This window comes from Jaculus jaculus, unplaced genomic scaffold (genome assembly GCF_020740685.1).
Source record: "Jaculus jaculus isolate mJacJac1 unplaced genomic scaffold, mJacJac1.mat.Y.cur mat_scaffold_69_1_319139_arrow_ctg1, whole genome shotgun sequence".
In the NCBI taxonomy this organism is placed as follows: Eukaryota; Metazoa; Chordata; class Mammalia; order Rodentia; family Dipodidae; genus Jaculus; species Jaculus jaculus.
Window position 1 is genome coordinate 217,379 of NW_025423508.1, and position 7,859 is coordinate 225,237.

Genomic DNA, 7,859 nt, shown 5'->3' on the forward strand with positions numbered 1-7,859 from the left:
TCTGTATTATCCCCTTAGGGACATGGTTACTAAATAATAAAGTTTTCACTTTTGCATTGGTAATTAAAACCCTAAAACATGCAGAAGACTGAATTATACTTTGTAATTAAGCAGAGAGTGACATGAGATAAAACACATAACATCTGTCATTGCAGACTGAACAGCAGAGAAAAAGCATCACTTTGAGGACAAGAAGTATCTGTAATTAGAATTATGTTTACCAAGTTAGGAACTATCAGACTGTAATGATAAAAATCAGCAGATTATATAAAAGAAAAAAAAACAGTTATTTTAAGTCAAGATATTGATTCAAAGGAAGAAAATTTTTCACTCAGATTTAGCAGCTTCAATCCATGGTTGACTCCACTGCTTTGAGCCCATGGCAAGCAGAAATATCAGGAGTGTGCTTCAGAAGCCACCTGCTTCGGGATGGGCAGTTACCAGTGAGAATTCAGCACAGATGTGCTTCTTCCTTCTTTCCCTTGTATTCTCTCTTGGCTCCAGCTTATTAGATGGGATCATTCACATCGAGAGCAGGTGTTACCCTCATTAGTTAGTCATTTCTGGGAATGCCTCTACAGATAGAAGTATCTTTAACTGACCTCCCACACATGTTTAAATCAAACCTAGTAGAACATCAAGAGTAATATCATAGGTATTGATAAATTATTGAGAGAACTACACCAGGAAATTTCATATTGTTTCTGGTTAGTAATTATATTATTGAATTCGCATAACAGACTTTAAGAATAATATGACAAAGGCCACTATTTTAAAACTTTTCTTAAGCAAAATGGAGCATGAAAAAATTCATTGATAAAATAACTAACAAAAATAAAATACATTTTATATAATTGCACATATATAAACTCATATTATAAAGAAGAGCATCCTAATATTTATATGAACTACAATGGCTCATAGTTTTCATTCGCAAAAAAATATTCACTAGGCATGGTGGCAATGGTCTGTAGGCTCAGGAAGTGGGATTGCATTCTAAATCACAAGCATTATGAGTTCATGGCAAACCTATGTTACATACTAATACTCGATCTCAGAGGATAAAGGAAAATAAGAAAGAGAATTACAAATAATTACATTTTGTGATTGTCAGAGTAGAAAGAGTTTCACTGGTAATCTAGGGTCTAGGATTCAGTACTCTCTCTAAGAAGAAAGTAAACTTTTCAAATGTGTCTTCCAATGAAACCAGTTTTGTTTCTAGCATCCTAAATACAGAGTACTTAACATGTTGAATGAGTACCTATTGTCTCTATAAACTCAATTACCATATCTACTAAGTAATTTTAGCTTCATTACAGGTAATTTTAGAAACTGGTCCTGCAACTCAGTCAAGATAGTGAACTAGTCTAATATAGGAACATTCAGTCTGGTGTAAACTACAAAAAAATGTTCATCACACTTAAATTTAAAAAATGATATATATGTAATTAGGGTTAATAGTGAAATATTAATAATGAAGATGAGATTAAAAATTGGTATGCAGTCAATGATAAAAGTAGTTATACTGAAATCAGTGCATTATACTATATGATAGGTAGTTGGCTAACCAGAATTTAACTATCTACATAAAGATAAAAGTCAAAACCAATTGTGATGGTTCATATCTGGAATCTCAGCAACTGGAAGGCTGAGGCAGGTGGCATTTAAGTCCATCATATAGTGACCCATCTAAAACATTCACTGAACAGCAACAGTAATACAGACTACAGTGATGAATGAGTATAACATTAGCAAAATCTAACCTTCCATCCACCTTCTAGAATGCAAGAATGTTTGGTATCTTTAATGACTTTTTATAAAAGTTATTATTCTTAATAAATGCCATTCACACATATAGGGATCTTCCAGCTGTGATACTAAACTATCCTCTAGAACATTTTTTCTAAGATCCAGAGGACAAAGGGCCACAGTGAAATAAATGGCAGCAGGGAAAAAACCTCAGAATCATAAATGAAAACCCTGGCAAAGAAGTGAACAATCACAGAATATGAAGGATAAAAATAATGCATCTTAGGCTGGAGAAATGGCTTAGCTGTTAAGGCACTTGCCTGTAAAGCCTAAAGTCCCATGTTTTTTTTTTTAATTTTTATTAACATTTTCCATGATTATAAAATATATCCCATGGTAATTCCCTCCCTCCCCACCCCCACACTTTCCCGTTTGAAATTCCATTCTCAATCATATTACCTCCCCATTACAATCATTGTAATTACATATATACAATATCAACCTATTAAGTATCCTCCTCCCTTCCTTTCTCCACCCTTTATGTCTCCTTTTTAACTTACTGGCCTCTGCTACTAAGTATTTTCATTCTCACACAGAAGCCCAGTCATCTGTAGCTAGGATCCCCATATGAGAGAGAACATGTGGCGCTTGGCTTTCTGGGCCTGGGTTACCTGACTTAGTATAATACTTTCCAGGTCCATCCATTTTTCTGCAAATTTCATAACTTCATTCTTCTTTACCGCTGAGTAGAACTCCATTGTATAAATGTACCACATCTTCATTATCCACTCATCTGTTGAGGGACATCTAGGCTGGTTCCATTTCCCAGCTATTATAAATTGAGCAGCAATAAACATGGTTGAGCATGTACTTCTAAGGAAATGAGATGAGTCCTTTGGATATATGCCTAGGAGTGCTATAGCTGGGTCATATGGTAGATCAATCTCTAGCTGCTTTAGGAACCTCCACACTGTTTTCCACAATGGCTGGACCAGATTGCATTCCCACCAGCAGTGCAGAAGGGTTCCTTTTTTTCCACATCCCCGCCAACATTTATGATCATTTGTTTTCATGATGGTGGCCAATCTGACAGGAGTGAGATGGAATCTCAATGTAGTTTTAATCTGCATTTCCCTGATGACTAGTGACGTAGAACATTTTTTTAGGTGCTTATATGCCATTCGTATTTCTTCCTTTGAGAACTCTCTATTTAGCTCCTTAGCCCATTTTTTGATTGGCCTGTTTGATTCCTTATTAGTTAACTTTTTGAGTTCTTTGTATATCCTAGATATTAATCCTTTATCAGATATATAGCTGGCGAAGATTTTTTCCCATTCTGTAGGTTGCCTCTTTGCTTTTTTCACTGTGTCCTTTGCGGTGCAAAATCTTTGTAATTTCATTAGGTCCCAGTGGTTAATCTGTGGTTTTATTGCCTGAGCAATTGGGGGTTGTATTCAGAAAGTCTTTGCCAAGACCAATATGTTGATGGTTTTCCCCTACTTTTTCCTCTAGCAGTTTCAAAGTTTCCGGTCTGATGTTAAGGTCTTTAATCCATTTGGACTTAATTCTTGTGCATGGCGAGAGAGAAGAATCTATTTTCATCCTTCTGCAGATATTTATCCAGTTTTCAAAACACCATTTGCTGAAGAGGCTGTCTCTTCTCCAATGAGTATTTTTGGCATTTTTATCGAATATCAGGTGGCTATAGCTACTTGGGCTTACATCTGGGTCCTCTATTCTGTTCCACTGATCTACATGTCTGTTTTTGTGCCAGTACCATGCTGTTTTTGTTACTATGGCTCTGTAGTATAGGATAAAATCAGGTATGGTGATACCACCACCCTCTTTTTTGTTGCTCAGTATTATTTTAGATATTCGAGGTTTTTTGTGATTCCAAATGAATTTTTGGATTGTTTTTTTTATTTCCATGAAGAAAGCCTTTGGAATTTTGATAGGGATTGCATTAAATGTGTAGATTGCTTTAGGTAAGATTGCCATTTTCACGATATTGATTCTTCCAAGCCAGGAACAAGGGATGTTTCTCCACTTTCTAGTGTCTTCTGCAATTTCTCGCTTGAGTGTTTTAAAGTGCTCATTGTATAGATTCTTTACTTCCTTGGTTAGGTTTATTCCAAGGTATTTTATTTTTTTTGATGCAATTGTGAATGGGAGTGATTCTCTGATTTCATCCTCTGTGTGTTTGTTGGTAGCATATATGAAGGCTACTGATTTCTGTGTATTTATTTTGTATCCTGCTACATTGCTGTAGGTTTTGATCAGCTCTAACAGCTTGCTAGTAGACTCTTTAGGGTCCTTTATGTATAGAATCATGTCATCTGCAAATAATGATAACTTGATTTCTTCCTTTCCAATTTGTATCCCTTTTATGTGTGTCTCTTGCCTTATTGCTATGGCTAAGACTTCCAAAACTATATTAAATAGAAGTGGGGACAGTGGACACCCTTGTCTTGATCCTGATTTTAGTGGAAAAGCTTCCAGTTTTTCCCCATTTAGTAATATGTTGGCTGTAGGCTTCTCATAAATAGCCTTTATTATATTGAGATATGTTCCTTCTATTCCCAGTCTCTGTAGGACTTTTATCATGAAGGTATGTTGGATTTTGTCAAATGCTTTCTCTGCATCTAATGAGATGATCATGTGATTTTTGTCCTTCAACCCATTTATGTAATGTATTACATTTATAGATTTGCGTATGTTGAGCCATCCCTGCATCTCTGGGATAAAGCCTACTTGGTCCGGGTGAATGATCTTTTTGATATACTCTTGTATTCTGTTTGCCAATATTTTGTTGAGAATTTTTGCATCTATGTTCATGAGGGAGATTGGTCTGTAATTTTCTTTTTTTGTTCTATCTTTGCCTGGTTTTGGTATCAGGGTGATGCTGGCCTCATAGAAGGAGTTTGGTAGGATTCCTTCTTTTTCTATTTCCTGGAAAAGCTTAAGAAGCAATGGTGTTAGCTCTTCCTTAAAAGTCTGATAAAATTCAGCAGTGAATCCATCCGGGCCTGGGCTTTTTTTAGTTGGGAGATTATTGATAACTGCTCGAATCCCCATGTTTGTTATAGGTCTATTTAAGTGATTAATCTCATTTTGATTTAATTTAGGTAGGTCATATAGATCAAGGAAATCATCCATTTCTTTCAGATTTTCATACTTTGTGGAGTATATGCTTTTATAGTATGTCCCTATAATTTTTTGAATTTCTCTGTAATCTGTTGTGATGTTACATTGTTCATCTCTGATTTTATTAATTTGTGTCTCTTCTCTCTTTCTTTTGGTCAGATTTGCTAAGGGTTTATCAATCTTGTTTATCCTTTCAAAGAACCAACTCTTTGTTTCATTAATTCTTTGGATTGTTTCTTTTTGTTTCTATTTCATTAATTTCTGCCCCAATCTTTATTATTTCTTCCCGTCTACTACTTTTTGGTTTGCCTTGTTGTTCTTTTTCCAAGACTTTAAGGCGAAGCATTAGGTCGTTTACTTGCGACCTTTCTAATTTCTTAATATAGGCACTTAAGGCTATAAATTTACCTCTTAGAACTGCCTTCATTGTGTCCCAGAGATTTTGGTATGTTGTGTTCTCATTATCATTTGACTCTATAAATTTTTTGATTTCCTTTTTGATTTCTTCATTGACCCACTCATCATTTAGTAGTGTATTGTTTAGTTTCCATGATTTTGTGTATGCTCTATAGCCTTTCTTGCTACTGATTTGTAGTTTAATTCCATTGTGGTCAGATAGAATGCAAGGAATTATTTCAATTTTCCTGAATTTGTTAAGATTTGCTTTGTGTCCTAATATATGGTCTATTTTAGAGAATGTTCCATGTGCTGCTGAAAAGAATGTATATTCTGCAGCCTTTGGATGAAATGTCCTGTATATATCTGTTAGGTCCATTCCTTCTATGACCTCATTTAGTCCAGATGCCTCTCTGTTTATTCTTTCCCTGGATGACCTGTCAATTGATGAGAGTGGGGTGTTAAAGTCACCCACCACCACTGTGTTTGGTGTTATCTGTGACCTTAGTTCTAATAGTGTTTGTTTGACGAATTTGGGAGCCCCCATGTTAGGTGCATATATGTTTAGGATTGTAAAGTCCTCCTGTTGGAGTGTGCCCTTAATCAATATAAAGTGACCTTCCTTATCTTTTTTGACTAACGTCGGACTAAAGTCTACCCTGTCTGATATTAGGATAGCAACCCCTGCTTGTTTTCTAGGCCCATTTGCTTGAAACACCGTCTTCCAACCTTTCACCCTAAGATAATGTCTATCCTTTGTAGAAAGGTGAGTTTCTTGGAGACAACAAATTGTAGGATCCTGCTTTTTAACCCAGTCTGCAAATCTATGTCTTTTCGTTGGGGCATTGAGACCGTTGATATTAAGAGATATTATTGATAGGTGTGTATTTATGTTTGCCATTTGTGTGTGTGTGTGTGTGTGTGTGTGTGTGTGTGTTACTTGTTCTACCTGTGCTCACTTCTGTTAACTGGTATTTGAGTATAGCTGGTTTTTTCTAGGTTCCTTATATGTGTGCTTTTCCTTTTGTTCAGCATGGAGGATTCTATCAAGTATTTTCTGTAGAGCTGGTTTTGTCTTCAGATACTCCTTTAACCTGCTTTTGTCATGGAATGTCTTTATTTCTCCATCTATTTGGATGGATAACTTTGCAGGATAAAGTAACCTTGGTTGACAGTTGTTATCTTTCAGAACTTGGAATATATCACTCCAAGCCCTTCTGGCTTTAAAAGTTTGTGTTGAATAATCTGCTGTAATCCTGATGGGCTTGCTTTTGTAGGTAACTTGATTTTTCTCTCTAACTGCTTTCAATATTTTTTCTTTGGTTTGTGTGTTTGGAAGTTTGAGTATAATGTGGCGAGGAGATTTTCTTTCTGGGTTTTGTCTGGCTGGGGTTCTAAAGGCTTCCTGTATCTGTATTGGCACCTCTTTCCCAATTTGGGGAAAATTTTCCTCTATGATTTTGTTGAAGATGCCTACTATGCCTCTGGAGTGGAGTTCTTCTCCTTCTACTATGCCCTGAATTCTTATATTGGATCTTTTCATAGTGTCCCGAATATCTTGAAATTCCCACTCATACTTTTCTATAAGTTTGTCTTTCTCTTTGTTGGACTGCATTAGGTCTGCCACCTGATCTTCTAGCTTAGATATTCTGTCCTCTCCCTCATCCATCCTACTGGTGAGATTTTCTACAGAGTTTTTTATTTCGTTAACTGTGTTCTTCATTGCTAGTAATTCTGACTGGTTTTTCTTTATTATTTCTATTTCCCTATTTATGTCTTGTATTGCCTTCTTTATTTCATTAAATTGGTGTCTTCTTTGATTCCTTTGATTTCCTCTTTGATTTCCTCTTTGATTTCTTCTTTGATTGTTTTCATGTGTTCTTTGACCTCTTTGAACATATTTATAATTATTCTTTTGAACTCTTTCTCAGGCATTTCCTCTAACTCTTTCTCACTGGAGGACATTTCTGATGCATTAATACTTTTAGGTAGATTTATATCGTCTTGCTTTTTAGTGTTTCTTGTGTTATAATGTATATATTTTTGCATCTTGGATTAAGTTAATACTTGGATTTTCTAGCTAGCTGTGTATTCTTAGCTGTATCAATTGATTTGATGTAATATATTTTCAGGGTAGGACCTTAAGGTATTAGGTGTGGCTCTTAAGACTCTCAGAGTATCTACAAAGATGTTCTTATGGGTTGAGTTTCCCTGCTATAGGAGTATTCAAGCAGGCTGAGTGGAATAAAATACTGGTAGATTCTAAAATTTAACTAAACACTGTACACATTCAATCAAAAACAGCCCCGAGTATGTATGCAAGAGTAGTTATTATAATGACCAGATCCTCTATCAACAAAGAGGTTTAGATTTCTGGTCTGTTGAGGTATCCAAGTCAGCTTGTGACCAAGTGAGACCCTTCCCTGGTTCAATCCCAGTTACCTTGGGTGATTGTGGTCTCAGTCAAGTTGCTGCCTGGGTCGTCGGGCTGCTGTTCTGATTTCTGGAGCTGGGCACTTGCTTTTCCTACGGGGAAACTGAGCCGCTGCTGCTGCCTCTGCTGCTGTCGT